The following is a 16,981-nucleotide window of genomic DNA, read 5'->3' on the forward strand; positions in this document are numbered from 1 at the left end:
AAGCCCAACATCTTTTTTTTGAGGCTCTAGAAATGTTGCGTAATGCTTGATCGAAATAGGGGCGTGGCACCGCCCATTAAAAAAAAATGGCTCCCAATTTCCTCTTACAATAAAACTTGGTAAGTGAAATATCATTATTACATAACTACTTTTCGCTGAAATATAGCTTAGTATTCTAGTATACGACCCTTTTAAAAGTCTTTTATATAAATGTGGGCGTGGTCCTTAACCGATCTCGTCCATTTTCTCTAGAAATGGGATCGCGGGTTCAACTCCCGATCAAAGCAACATCGAATATTTAAAAAAAAATTTTTTTCAGTTAGAAAAAAAGTTTTGCTAAGCAGGGTCGCCTCTCCGCAGTGGCTGGAAAACACTTGGAGTGTACTTCACCAATTCGTAGGACAAATTTAAAGGAGCACAACGCAAATTGGAAAAGAAGCTCGGCTTAAAATCTTTTCGGAGGTTATCACGCCTTGCATTTATTTATTTTTAAACTGCCGATAATTCGGATATTACGAATGGGATACGATTATTGCTCAGCTCCATTCATGAAAGGTAGTCAGGTCCTTAATTGTTTTTATTTTATTTTGTAATAATGGATCTATCTACAAATTAATTGTATTTTTGCCACTATGGTTCAATACCCCGGTGAAATAGTGTGGTAGCGTGCTCCGCCTAACACATCGAAGGTCCTGGGTTCAAGCCCCGATTAAACAAACAGCAAAAATTTAGAGACAGTGGCTGGCAAACACTTCGAGTGTACTTCTGTCATGAAGAGCTTCGGAGTGAAAATTCATCTTGCCTTCCAGCTGCCGTTCGGAGTCGGCATAAAACATGTAGGTCCCGACCCGCCAATTCGTAAGACAAATTAAAAGGAGCACAACGCAAATTGGTGGAGAACCCCAGCCTAAGTATCCTTGGAGGTACATGGCGCCAAGTATTTATTTATTTATTTTTTTACTACCTACCTTTAGAAATGCACCTCTCAAGGCTTTTACGGGAATATAATATTCCTCTCTCGGATTTTGAAAATTAGATGGCTGTAGTTTCGACATTGGATCAGTTTTTATTAATAAAATTGTAAACATGTATAATATGCTATTTTACAGTTTTTAAGTAAGTTAGCTTACAACTTAAGTTAATGTTAAGTTATTCTAACCAATCATACTTTCGAATTTCGAATATAAGAAATTCGTAACAGCCCTAGAATGTATGTTTGTAGGTATACAGATGCAACAAGCAGCCAACCAATTATCCATTTACCCCAACTGCAACAACCAGGGGCGGATTAAAGATTTACGAGGCCAGGGACTAAAATGAATATGGGGCCCACTTAAGGGAACAAAATATGATGGCGCATAATCATAGTCAAAATAAAAAAGATTTTAAATTTAGTTGTAGCTTTTTGACATAATTTTCTCTGAGCTATCTGTCAAAAAAGCTGAAACTAAATTTAAAACCTATTTTATTTTGACTATGATTATGCGCCGATCATTTTTAAACGGTTTTATTTAGCTTGACTTGACAGGCAGGCCGCACGGCCGCATGCACGGCCGTTGTGAACGAATTTTGTAATTGAAATTTAAGTAACTTCCCGATAAGCTATAAGCTTGAAACTTGGAATATAGTTCAGAACCCGATGACAATTCAATAATAAGAAAAAAAGCGCAGCTAGGTGGCGCAAGGATAGAGATATTCACAAAAATCGTATTTGTGGTCCGATTTGGCTCATATTTGGAACACATATTACATACAGTCCGGTAGAAGTGACATCAAAATATTTTGGAGTTGGAGGAGCGGCAAGCATACGTGGCGCAGAGTCGAGTAAAGTCTTTGGAAGGATTATGTATTGAGGACTTAGATTGTAACAAATTGTCAGGAAAGAGTCCTTGTAATAATGAGTCACTAAATGAACCAAATAGAATGAGAAATAATAGACAATTTAATAAAGACTAACAACCTGAAAAAAAAAAAATAATAAAAAAAAAATGTTTAAGTCAAACAGTTTTATTGAAAACAATACTTACATGAAGTAATAATAATATTAAAAGCTAAAACGGCCACCGTGGTGTGATGGTAGCGTGCTCCGTCTACCACACCGTATGCCCTGGGTTCACACCCCGGGCAAAGCAACATCAAAATTTTAGAAATAAGGTTTTTCAATTAGAAGAAAATTTTTCTAAGCTAGGTCGCCCCTCGGCAGTGTTTGGCAAGCGCTCCGGGTGTATTCCTGCCATGAAAAGCTCTCAGGGAAAACTCATCTGCCTTGCAGATGCCGTTCGGAGTCGGCATAAAACACGCAGGACCCGTCCGGCCGATTTGTAGGGAAAATCAATAGGAGCACGACGCAAATTGGAAGGGAAGCTCGGCCTTAGATCTCTTCGGAGGTTATCGCGCCTTACATTTATTAATTTTTTTAAAACATAATTAGATTGGTCCTGGGTACTATCCATCACACTCCTCATCAATCTAGGGCGTTGATCAGACAATTAAATAAAAGCGTTGGACGCGTCAAATTTCTATTGATAGTCATATATAAGACCAACTGAACCTTAATCAGGTTATGCCACGCCTTACATTTTTAGAAATTTCACTCGCCCAACGCTTTTATTTAATTGTCTGATCAACGCCCTAGATTGATGAGGAGTGTGATGGATAGTACCTAGGACCTACCTAATTATTTTCTAGCTTTTAGTATTACTATTACTTCATGTAAGTATTGTTTTCAATAAAACCGTTTAACTTAAAAAATTTTTTTATTATTTTATTTTTTAAATAAATAAAAACTGGTATAATTATTTTTATAATTTATTCTCGCAAATATTTTTTCTTTGGTACTTATATATTAAAAACTATAAATTATTATACAATTAAATTAAATTCTTCTTGATTTTGCTCTGGCGAAGTCACTTATCAAATCGTCAAAATCAATCGATCGAAGTAAATCAACTTCAATGCTTAACTTCATCAATGCGGCCAACCGTTTATCTAACATAGTTGATCGATACATATTTTTTATTCTTTTTAAAACCGAGAATGACCTTTCAGATTCGCAGTTTGCTATTGGAATCATAACCAAAATCCTGTAAGCGATGTAGATATTCGGGAATACTTCGATAATGTTCACATTTACAATCCCATTAAGAACTTGCAAAGGACACAGCATTTGTTCTGTTTCGTTATATAATTTTTCTGTTCTATTAGAGAAAAAACCTTTTGGCTGTAGTTTCAAGCAGGGTATAAACTGTTTGAGTTCTAATAATAAGTCATTTTGCAAATCATCCGAACAAACTTTTATCAAATTTGTTGCTTTAGTTTCCAATTCATCTGATGTTTCAGATCACAATGAGTATATGTCACGATATACTTACTATAGTCCGAACTCTGAACGTGCTTGCTTATATTATCTTATTCTTAACGAGTGCGTGTATTCTTTTCCATGTTACTATTGTATATAAATTTTGAGGTGCAAAATTAAATTATGTGTACGCAAATACGTAATATATTATTTATTCGAGCTCGCGGGGCCCTCCCGATGGTGGGGCCCGGGGCTATAGCCCCTGCTTGCCCCTCCTTTAATCCGCCCCTGGCAACAACAATGAATTTCATAATATTTCAATTTTGATAGCTGATCAACTTAACTTAAACAATAAAACGAAATGTTTCTGTGAATACCCGAGCTCTGATGTATTATGAGTGTGACAGATTATAACCCAAGATATGAGTTCTTAATAAATTTTTGTATAGATATAAACAACTAAGGAAGCCTCTGATTCATTTAACGATGAAAATAGCATACAACATTTTAATTCCAGTGCTGTTGACTTGATATGGGTCTTATAACGGTTATGAGTTTCGATAAAAGAAATAATCGTTATGGTTTTAATCTTTAACTTCCAGAGACAGTATTAAAAGCAAATTATGTATAGCGCAGCGAGTTATTTTTAAACGGTTTTATGTAGCTTTAATCTGTGTAGCGGCCGGCCGGCCGTTGTTTACAAATTTTGTAATTAAAATTTAATTAACTTCCCGATAAGCTACAAGCTTGAAACTTGGAATATAGTTCAGAACCCGATGACAATGCAATAATAAGAAAAACAAGTAAGGAAGGTTAAGTTCGGGTGTAACCGAACATTACATACTCAGTTGAGAGCTATGGTGACAACATAAGGGAAAATAACCATGTAATAAAATGAACCGAGGGAAACCCTGGAATGTGTTTGTATGACATGTATATCAAATGAAAGGCATTAAAGAGTATTTTAAGAGGGAGTGGGCCATAGTTCTATAGGTGGACGCCATTTAGGGATATCGCCATAAAGGTGGATCAGGGTTGCCTCTAGAATTTGTTTGTACGATATGGGTATCAAATGAAAGGCGTTAATGAGTATTTTAAAAGGGAGTAATACTTAGTTCCATAGGTGGACGCCGTTTCGAGATATCTCCATAAAGGTGGACCAGGGTTTAGAATTTGTTTGTACTATATGGGTATCAAAAAAAAGGTGCTAATGAGTATTTTAAGAGGGAGTGATCCTTAGTTCCATAGGTGGACGCCGTTTCGAGATATCGCCATAAAGGTGGACCAGGAGTGACCCTAGAATTTGTTTGTACGATATGGGTATCAAATTAAAGGTATTAATGAGGGTTTTAAAAGGGAGTGGTAGTAGTTATATAGGTGGTCGCTTTTTCGAGATATCGCCATAAAGGTGGACCAGGGGTGACTCTAGAATGCGTTTGTACAATATGGGTATCAAACGAAAGGTGTTAATGAGTATTTTAAAACGGAGTGGGCCTTAGTTCTATAGGTGGACGCCGTTTCGAAATATCGCCATAAACGTGGACCAGGGGTGACTCTAGAATGTGTTTGTACGATATGGGTATCAAATTAAAGGTATTAATGAGGGTTTTAAAAGAGAGTGGTGGTAGTTGTATCGGTGGTCGCTTTTTCGAGATATCGCCATAAAGGTGGACCAGGGGTGACTCCAGAATACATTTGTACAATATGAGTATCAAACGAAAGGTGTTAATGAGTATTTTAAAAGGGAGTGGGCCTTAGTTCTATAGGTGGACGCCTTTTCGAGGTATCGCAATAAAGGTGGACCAGGGGTGACTCTAGACTTTGTTTGTAAGATATATGTATGAAATGAAAGGTGTTAATGAGTATTTTTAAAAGGGAGTGGGCCTTCGTTCTATAGGTGAACGCCTTTCCGAGATATCACCATAAAGGTGGACCAGTGGTGACTCTAGAATATGTTTGTACGATATGGCTATCAAATGAAAGGTGTTAATGAGTATTTTAAAAGAGCTTAGTTCTATAGGTGGACGCCTTTTCGAGATATCGCCATAAAGGTGGACCAGGGGTGACTCTAGAATAAAGGTATTAATGAGAGTTTTAAAAGGGAGTGGTGGTAGTTGTATATGTGAAGGCGTTTTCCAGATATCGACCAAAATGTGGACCAGGGTGACCCAGAACATCATCTGTTGGATACCGCGAATTTATTTTTATATGTTTTTTATTTCGCCCTGCAGAACTCTTTCATTTTCTTCTACTTAATATGGTAGGTGTCACAACCATTTTACAAAGTTTTTTCTAAAGTTATGTTTCGCGTCAATAAACCAATCCAATTACCATGTTTCATCCCTTTTTTCGTATTTGGTATAGAGTTTTGGCATTTTTTTCATTTTTCGTAATTTTCGATATCGAAAAATTGGGCGTGGTCATAGTCGGATTTCGTTTATTTTTTACACCAAGATAAAGTGCGTTCAGATAAGTATGTGAACTAAGTTCAGTAAAGATATGTCGATTTTTGCTCTAGTTATCGTGTTAACGGCCACGTGGAAGGGCAGGCGGACGGACTGTGTATAAAAACTGGGCGTGGCTTCAACCGATTTCGTCCATTTTCACAGAAAACAGTTAACGTCATAAAATCTATGCCCCTATCAAATTTCAAAAGGATTGGTAAATTTTTGTTCGACTTATGGCATTAAAAGTATCCTAGACAAATTAAATGAAAAAGGGCGGAGCCACGCCCATTTTGAAATTTTCTTTTATTTTTGCATTTTGTTGCACCATATCATTACTGGAGTTGAATGTTGGTATAATTTACTTATATACTGTAAAGATATTAACTTTTCTTTTAAAATTTGAATTAAAAAAAAAAATTTTTTAAAAAGTGGGCGTGGTCCTTCTCCGATTTTGCTAATTTTTAGTAAGCAGACATATAGTTATAAGAGTAACGTTCCTGCCAAATTTCATCATGATATCTTCAACGAATGCCAAATTAAGCTTGCAAAACTTTTAAATTGCCTTCTTTTAAAAGTGGGAAGTGCTACGCCCATTGTCCAAAATTTTACTAATTTTCTATTCTGCGTGTTAAGTTCAACTCACCTACCAAATTTCATCGCTTTATCTGTCTTTGGTAATGAATTATTGCACTTTTTCGGATTTTCGAAATTTTCGATATCGAAAAAGTGGGCGTGGTTATAGTCCGATATCGTTCATTTTAAATAGCGATCTGAGATGAGTGCTCAGCAACCTACATACCAAATTTCATCAAGATACCTCAAAATTTACTCAAGTTATCGTGTTAACGGACGGACGGACATGGCTCAATCAATTTTTTTTTCGATCCTAATGATTTTGATATATGGAAGTCCATATATATCTCCATTCCTTTATACCTTTACAACCAACCGTTATCCAATCAAAGTTAATATACTCTGTGAGCTCTGCTCAACTGAGTATAAAAACTGCGATAGGTGGCGCATGGATCGAAATATTTCAAAAAATCGTGTTTGTGGTTGGATTTAAATAAATAAATTTAAGGCGCGATAACCTCCGAAGAGATCTAAGGCCGAGCTTCTCTTCCAATTTGCGTCGTGCTCCTCTTGATTTTCCCTACAAATTGACCGGACGGGACCTACATGTTTTATGCCGACTCCGAACGGCATCTGCAAGGCAGATGAGTTTTCACTGAAAGCTTTTCATGGCAGAAATACACCCGGAGCGCTTGCCAAACACTGCCGAGGGGCGACCCCGCTTAGAAACATTTTCTTCTAATTGAAAAACCTTATTTCTAAGATTTTGATGTTGCTTTGCCCGGGAGTTGAACCCAGGGCATACCGTGTGATAGGCGGAGCACGCTACCATCACACCACGGTGGCCGCCACTTGGTTGGATTTGGCTCATATTAATAATAACACTAAAAGCTAGAACATAATTAGGTAGGTCCTAGGTACTATCCATCACACTCCTCACCAATCTAGGGCGTTGATCAGACAATTAAATAAAAACGTTGGGCGTGTGAAATTTCTATTGATAGTCATAAGTAAGACCAACTGAACCGGGCATTAGTATAAAAGATGGGTGTATATACCTAATTACAGAAAAAAACTGGTTTTATATCATACCGAGGACAAAATTTTGCTTAAATATGGAAAAATCGTAATTTTTTTAGTCCGAAAATAAAAGCTAAATCCAGACTGTTAATTTTTAAGGTTAGAAAAAAGTTCAGCCCTATAACTATGGAACGGCTTATTCAAATGAAATTTGTTATGCGGCCGGACTTTTATTATGTCCTTAAAAAATAAAAGTTCGGATGTATAAAGTAAAACTGCTGATTTTACTTTTATTTGTGGGATTTTTCTTCTTTTTTCAAAAAGTCCAAAAAATAAAAAGGATGCATGATTCCTCATGAAAATGCTATGTAAATCCGAGGGATCTCAAAAAGTTGCATCTAGGAAAATTTTTTAACCGCACTTTTTCGACTCAAAAAAAAAAAAAAAAAAATTTAATAAAATTACTATTAAAATTGCTCCCTGAAAAAAGCTGTAAGGCTCAGTTTTCAGTGCGAGCTTAAACTACAGTTAACTTGACTATAATCTAACAATACATTTTTAATGCTTGAAGCTGTTGTTAAAGTTAATCTCAATCTAAATATGTCGCTATCTGCGTTTTCAAAAAATTGTCATGCTCTGCGCAGTTAAAGGGACCAAAAGAGTAGATTTAAACTCTAGTTAACTTAAATTCGCACTAAAAAGCGGGCCTAAATAACATATTTTTATACTCAGTTGAGCAGAGCTCACAGAGTATATTAACTTTGATTGGATAACGGTTGGTTGTACAGGTATAAAGGAATCGAGATAGATATAGACTTCCATATATCAAAATCATCAGTATCGAAAAAATATTCGATTGAGCCATGTCCGTCCGTCCGTCTGTTCGTTAACTAACTTGAGTAAATTTTGAGGTATCTTGATGAAATTTGGTATGTAGGTTCCTGGGCACTCATCTCAGATCGCTATTTAAAATGAACGATATCGGACAATAACCACGCCCACTTTTTCGATATCGAAAATTTCGAAAAATCGAAAAAGTGCGATAATTCATTACCAAATACGGATTAAGCGATGAAACTTGGTAAGTTAGTTGAACTTATGACGCAGAATAGAAAAATAGTAAAATTTTGGACAATGGGCGTGGCACCGCCCACTTTTAAAAGAAGGTAATTTAGAAGTTTTGCAAGCTGTTATTTGGCAGTCGTTGGAGATATCATGATGAAATTTGGCAGGAACGTTACTCTTATAACTATATGTCTGCTTACTAAAATTAGCAAAATCGGAGAAGGACCACGCCCACTTTTTAAAAAAATTTTTTTTAAATTCAAATTTTAAAAGAAAAGTTAATATCTTTACAGTATATAAGTAAATTATACCAACATTCAACTCCAGTAATGATATGGTGCAACAAAATGCAAAAATAAAAGAAAATTTTAAAATGGGCGTGGCTCCGCCCTTTTTCATTTAATTTGTCTAGGATACTTTTAATGCCATAAGTCGAACAAAAATTTACCAATCCTTGTGAAATTTGGTAGAGGCTTAGATTCTACGACGATAACTGTTTTCTGTGAAAAAGGGCGAAATCGGTTGAAGCCGCGCCCAGTTTTTATACACAGTCGGCCGTATGTCCTTCCGCTCGGCCTTTAACACGATAACTTGAGCAAAAATCGATATATCTTTACTAAACTCAGTTCACGTATTTATCTGAACTCACTTTGTATTGGTGTAAAAAATGGCCGAAATCCGACTATGACCACGCCCACTTTTTCGATATCGAAAATTACGAAAAATGACATAATTATGTCAATATCCCTATCGCTTAGATAGCTCGAATTACATTAGGAATCCTGCTATTGATGGTAATATTGTTCTTCAGAGTCTTCAATCTTCGAAGCCCACCTTTTCTCCGGGACCGGACGGTGTTCCTAGTTGCGTGCTTAGGTACTGCGCCGAAAACATGTATGAGCCTATTTTAAAATTATTTGAGCTATCTCTGGGATCTGCGTCATTCCCGGAACTTTGGAAACAGTCTTTTATTATACCCCTGCATAAAAAAGGTAGTAGGTCAAAAGTTGAAAACCACAGGGGTATTGCTAAACTTTCAGTCATTCCTAAAGTCTTTGAACAGATTGTTACTAGTCAACTCCAATATCAGTGTTCTAGTATTTTATCTCCATGCCACCACGGTTTTATTCGTCAAAGGTCTACCACTACAAATTTGCTTGTATTCACCTCTATAGTTATGGAAGGATTTTTAGCGAACAAGCAAACGGATGTCATCTACACGGACTTCAGCAAAGCATTTGATACCGTCAACCACGAGTTGCTTATTCATAAGCTTGATTTACTGGGCTTTCCGTTTCACCTATTAATGTGGCTGAAAAGCTATCTTTCTAACCGGACCCAAAAAGTCCTGTTCAAGTGCAATCTGTCGGAATCGTTCGGAGTTTCCTCCGGCGTACCCCAGGGAAGTCATCTAGGCCCTTTGCTCTTTGCCCTTTTCATTAATGACTTGCCACAGACAATATTATATTCCCATACTATAATGTATGCGGATGATGTAAAACTTTGCTACACTTACTGTCCTACCGATTTGAGTTCCTTGGATCTTCTTCAGGCCGACTTGGACTCATTCCAATGTTGGTGCACAACAAATTTACCAGCTTTAAATTGCTCTAAATGTAAGCATATGACATTTCACCGAGTGAAGCCAGCATTGAACTCTTATGTAATAGATGGTACGCCTTTGGAGCGTATATCTATTGCAAATGATCTAGGTGTCCTTTTTGATCCGAAATTGAATTTTAACATGCATATTTCATCTATAGCCAACAAAGCGTTGGGTTTACTTGGATTTGTTAAAAGATGGGCTAAAGAGTTCGATGATCCGTACCTCACTAAGGTTCTTTACACATCGCTGGTTCGTCCAATACTCGAGTATTGCTCATGCGTTTGGTCCCCTGTTTCTCAAAAGCATATAAAGCGTCTTGAGTCAGTTCAAAAGCAATTTTTGATATTTGCATTGCGCGGGCTTAATTGGGACTCAAGTCTCCACCTTCCTCCATACAGAAGTAGACTTCTTCTTATTAACTTACCCACTCTGGAAAATCGGAGAATATTACGGGGGGTATTGTTCATCCATAAGCTCATTATTGGAGAAATTGATTCCGCGGACCTCCATGCCGCTTGTTTTTTGCGGTTCCCCCTAGAGTATCCAGACACTACGTTCCTTTCTATTTACCCCTTTGTCGACGAAACTTTGCTAAAAATAATCATCTTCTTATCTGGTGCGCGCACTACAATGACTTGTATAGCTGCATCAGTCTTGAATGTACTTTTGCCACTATACGTAATGCAATACTTGCCTATCTAATTTAAGAGATACAAGCTAATTTAATTTGCCGGCATTTTATTACTTCGATAAAAAAACAGGAACTGTCTCGCTTAAGGATGGAGGAACATTTATCAACATGTATCATTAAGAAGGAACAAGACAGTACTGTGTTGATTGGAATCTGGTGCATTCCAACAACGTAAAAAACATGCTTTTTCATGAGTCACTGACCGGAATCGTATGCATTCCGGCAGTATAATCTTATGGGTCAGGCATCGAGCTGATTGGAATCCGGTGCATTCCAACAACACAGGTCATGTTACTTTTTTATGCCTTGTGATGGCGTATCCTCATTACACTACTCTTAGCACTGCCGGATTCCCATGACATGCTGATTGGAATCTTGTTGCATTCCAACAGGGAGATTGGAATCCACTGCATTCCGAAATCATGCTGAGCGGAATCTGATGCATTCCGCCAGTATAAGATTTCGGCATAAGATCTTATTTCTGCTCATATTTCTTATTATTATTATATTCTGAAATTAAATAGTAATGTTCATTAATATTTCTTTGTTTGTAATATAACATTGTTGAAAGCTCGATATATCTTAAATTTTATCTTTTGAGTTGTATATTTATATATCTTTTATATTATGCAGTCGACCATAGTTTGTCGTCGACTTTAAATAATAAATAAATAAATAAATAAATATACCAAATATGAAAAAAGGGATGAAACATGGTAATTGTATTGGTCTATTGACGCAAAATATAACTTTAGAAAAAAACTTGGTAAAATGGGAGTGACACCTACCATATTAAGTAGAAGAAAATGAAAAAGTTTTGCAGGGCGAAATCAAAAGCCCTTGGAATCTTGGAAAGAATACTGTTCGTGGTATTACATATATAAATAAATTAACGGTACCCGACAGATGAAGTTCTGGATCACCCTGGTTTACATTTTGGTCGATATCTCGAAAACGCCTTCACATATACAACTAAGGGCCACTCCCTTTTAAAACCCTCATTAATACCTTTAATTTGATACCCATATCATACAAACACATTCTAGAGTCACCCCTGGTCCACGTTTATAGCGATATCTCGAAAAGGCGTCCACATAAGAACTAACGCCCACTGCTTTTTAAAATACTCATTAACACCTTTCATTTGATACCCATATCGTACAAAAAAATTCTGGAGTCACCCCTGGCCCACCTTTATGGCGATATCTCGAAAAGGCATCCACCTATGGAACTAAGGCCCACTCCCTTTTAAAATACTCATTAACACCTTTCATTTGATACCCATATCGTACAAACAAGTTCTAGAGTCACCCCTGGTCCACCTTTATGGCGATATCTCGAAAAGGCGTCCACCTATAGAACTAAGGCCCACGCCCTTTTAAAATACTCATTAACACCTTTCATTTGATACCCATATTGTACAAACGCATTCTAGAGTCACCCCTGGTCCACGTTTATGGCGATATCCCGAAAAGGCGTCCACCCATAGAACTAAGGCCCACTCCCTTTTAAAACACTTATTAACACCTTTCGTTTGATACCCATATTGTACAAACGCATTCTAGAGTCAACCCTGGTCCACTTTTATAACGATATTCCGAAAAGGCGTCCACCTATAGAACTAAGGCCCACTCCCTTTTAAAATACTCATTAACACCTTTCATTTGATACCCATATAGTACAAACAAATTCTAGAGTCACCCCTGGTCCACCTTTATGGCGATATCTCGAAAAGGCGTCCACATATAGAACTAGGGCCCACGCCCTCTTAAAATACTCATTAATACCTTTCGTTTGACACCCATATTGTACAAACGCATTCTAGAGTCACCCCTGGTCCCCTTTATGGCAATATCACGAAACGGCGTCCACCTATGGAAGGCGTCCACCCATAGAACTAAGGCCCACTCCCTTTTAAAACACTTATTAACACCTTTCGTTTGATACCCATATTGTACAAACGCATTCTAGAGTCAACCCTGGTCCACTTTTATAACGATATTCCGAAAAGGCGTCCACCTATAGAACTAAGGACCACTCCCTTTTAAAATACTCATTAACACCTTTCATTTGATACCCATATCGTACAAACAAATTCTAGAGTCAACTCTGATCCACCTTTATGGCGATATCCCTAAATGGCGTCCACCTATAGAACTATGGCCCACTCCCTCTTAAAATACTCTTTAATACCTTTCATTTGATACACGTCATACAAACACATTCCAGGGAAACCCTCGGTTCATTTTCCTACATGGTTATTTTCCCTTATGTTGCCACCATAGCTCTCAACTGAGTATGTAATGTTCGGTTACACCCGAACTTAACCTTCCATACTTGTTTAATTTGAAAACAAATATATTGTAACGAATTTTGTGCAAATCCTCTTATTTGCAACCTTCTGCTAAGTTCGAATCACTAAACTGTTGAATAAATAACACCACTATTTAGTAATGCAAAATGGTCTTTATTAGACTACTTTCAATAACTCTACTATTGCTCGACAGATAGCGTGCTTAATCAAAACTCATTCTCGCGCCTCTACTGGTGTCGCCTTTTATACTGTTCGGTTTACTCGTTGACATTTCTAGGCGGTTCTGTTCTAGAATCTACTAGTTGGTTATCTGATATAAATTTCTCAGCTATAACTACAGATGTACAATTTTTATAGCTTCTCTCACAGCTCATGCGCGTGTGTTTGTGAGCGACACTTCCGCAATTATATTGCATATCTCAGATAAGATATCTGCATGTGTTTGTGCGTTGCTTCTCCCTGCGTGTACGTACATATGTGTAGACATAATGATTGAATTATTGATGTGCATCAAGTCACTGCTTGGCATCGGCTTAGAGATGGCAGTACCCCTTAGTGTTGCTAATATTCGTAACAATATTTTAAAACTGAAATGCAAAAAATTTAAATGGAATGGTAAGTTTGAATTCTGTTTATGTTGGTTTCTTTGCCTTTGCCTGTGAATTGGGAAAATGGAAGTTAGTCAGCTGTATGGGTCCGACTTTGAGTTTCTCATCAGCTCTTGAGTCTCTCTCAAGTCCCAGGAAAAGTTACATAAAAATACTTCAGAAAAAGTTGTTCTAATTGCGATTACTCCTCGGAAGTGGTTGGACAAGCACTCGGAGTGTATTGATGCAATGAAAAGCTTTTACGCTTTAATTCATCTACTTTGCATAAACCGTTCGGAGTCGGCATTTTGCAGGACAAATTGAAAAGTTGCACTACGCAAATTGGAATAGAAGGTTAAGTTGAACTGGCCGGTCAATAAAGACCTATCATAGACTGAATGTGTCCATGGTGTTACCAATCCTTGTTTGACGACAAAACGGAAGACAGCCAATAAGGTACCAGGACTTATGTTATAGAATAACTCCGTCCTCTTGGCAAATACTAAAGTGCGACTCATAGCTATGGCACACAATTATCCTTAGAGAACTAGTTGCTGGGAAATTTTTAGGATACGCAATAGAAGCAAAATAAAAATGAGGAAAAGTACAGTTTTATATCCTCTTTCACTTCAGCAACTGATTTTTTCGAATCACTCTCTTCCGTTAATGTTAACGTCAAACAAAAGCAAAACAGATCCCTTATTGGGTATATGTAATCGTTTCATAACTACATCACATTTAATGAATTGTCTAAAATTCGAGTTTTTTCATTGATATCTTCAATATATTAGATTTCCGGTGGCGGCCACCGTGGTGTGATGGTAGCGTGCTCCGCCTATCACACCGTATGCCCTGGGTTCAACTCCCGGGCAAAGCAACATCAAAATTTTAGAAATAAGATTTTTCAATTAGAAGAAAATTTTTCTAAGCGGGGTCGCCCCTCGGCAGTGTCTGGCAAGCGCTCCGATTGTATTTCTGCCATGAAAAGCTCTCATTGAAAACTCATCTGCTTTGCAGATGCCGTTCGGAGTCGGCATAAAACATGTAGGTCCCGTCCGGCCAATTTGTAGGGAAAAATCAAGAGGAGCACGACGCAAATTGGAAGAGAAGCTCGGCCTTAGATCTCTTCGGAGGTTATCGCGCCTTACATTTATTTTTTTTTTTTTTAATTAAAAATTCTATTATCCATAGAATTTACTAAATTTAAAAGTAAATTATCCTCCAGTTGCTCCAATTAATCCACAATGGCACACGCCAGTTCGCCTGTGGGTTTATATTGGTGGTTTTTGGCATTTGCTCTACGGGCTAATAATCCCCATTAAACGGACGAACAAGCTGACCAGTCCAAAACATTAATGCTATTTTCTGAAAAAAGTTGTTTGTCTAGCGACTGACATGTATGGGTGCATTGTCCTGCTGAGAAGTCCATTTACTGGTATATTGCGATGGTACCATTTCGAAAACCGCCACGTCATCACCGTCAGGCAATTTCGTAATGTTTATTTATTTCAACAGGTTTTACCGGGAATCGAAACGCGGTCAAACTGCTGAAATCACAATCGCCTAACCATTGGGCTATTGTGTGGTATTTGCTTTCTTGGCTTATTTCAGTTTTATCCCATTTTCACGCTCTCGCACAATTTATGAAGAGATTTCTCGCAAGTCTCGCCTTCTCGCGACATTCTCGAATCTCGAATTACTCGTAAGGCTCGCGAGCTTCTCGACTTTCAATTCTCGCGAGATTCTTGAATCTCGAAATACTCGTAATACTCGCGAGCTTCTCGACATTCAATTTAATCAATTCATTGGCTCTTTTATATAGAACTTACAATTTCTTCTGGAGCACAAGCGAAAATTTCTACAAAACCACAACTAAAAAACACCGAAATGTATAGAATACTGCCAATGCAGCGTCTGAATTGAAAGTCGAGAAGCTCGCGAGTATTACGAGTATTTCGAGATTCGAGAATCTCGCGAGAAGCCTTGTTCTCAATGTCTCTAAATGTCATTGAAAAGCAATTTAATAAAAAAAAATCACAAGGAAAAAACCCAAGTGTATAAATACTGTCCATACAGCAACCAAGTTTATATCGAGAAGCTCGCGAGATTTACGAGAATCTCGCGAGAAGTCGATTACACGATTTCTCGGCTCTCGAAAATCCCGCTTGTGTTCGAGAGGAAATCGTAAGCTCTATTTCAAAGTATTGTTATAGTGGTGTGGCAAACAAGAGTTTATGCAATGAAAAGCTTCCCAGCGAAAACTTACCTTCGACCAGAACCATTTCGGGATAGTTACGGGACTATTTCCAGATCATTGTGGGTCTCTTTCGGAATAGTTTCAGGACACCCTACAGATAATTTCAGAATTGTTTCCAGATGTTATTTCGGAATCATTTCGTTTTTATTTCGAAACAATATCGAGTCTTTATCAGAACCATTTCGGTATAGTTTCGACACCTTCGTGATAATATTGTGACGAATATTAGCAGCACAAAGCTGATACTAGCATCACTAAGCTAATACTAAGCAGCCACGAAATGTACGTAAACAAATCAATCATCATTTACACACATACATACAAGGCAACGAAGAGATACTCACAAACACATATATGTAGCTCAATTACCAAGCAGGAGATACAGCAGAAGGCGAAACGTCTAGACTTTAGTAGAAATATGCGAATGAAGCGACGGAGAGTATAAAAGCAGCGCAAGCTGAGTAGTCAGTAACAGTTTTTATTTAAACACGCTATTGGTTGTGAAGTATAATTGTGAAGTACTACTCTCAAAGTAATCTTAATAAAGACCAGTTTGCAAAACTAAATATTGGAATATTTTTTCGACAACTTAGCGATTTGAACGTTAGCAGGTTTGGAATAAGTGGAATTTCACTAAATTCGTTACAATATTAAGATAATCAGGGATGTAATGGAATGCGATTGTTATGGGAATCAGAATTGAAACCAATCAGCCCTATTCTGCATTTCGACTTGGATTGGAATTTTTTAGATTTGGCAATATTGGTATTCTGTGTTCCAATCTCTTTCGATCCAACTTCGAATCGTTCGATTTTGTGTATTCTGCATTTCGATCGTAGTTCCGCTTTTCTAAGTTGCAAATTAGTTGGCGGAAAAATATTTTCTTTTTATTTTTGTATTAATTTATAACAGAATTTTAACAAAAATGTAAGTAAGACTTGTGAAGAAACGTAGAAGGCAAGATGATGATTGTTTTTTATATGTTTCCTGGTCAAAAACAACATGTCGAAGTCCTTGGATGTATTTGCCCCGCAAAAGTATCTACCACATACTTGAAAGCATCCTTATTAAGTCGAAAATTTTTTTGAACCTAAATAAGAAAATAAGTCATTAAACTTTACCA

Source organism: Eurosta solidaginis, chromosome 1 (genome assembly GCF_040869045.1).
Source record: "Eurosta solidaginis isolate ZX-2024a chromosome 1, ASM4086904v1, whole genome shotgun sequence".
Taxonomy (NCBI): Eukaryota; Metazoa; Arthropoda; class Insecta; order Diptera; family Tephritidae; genus Eurosta; species Eurosta solidaginis.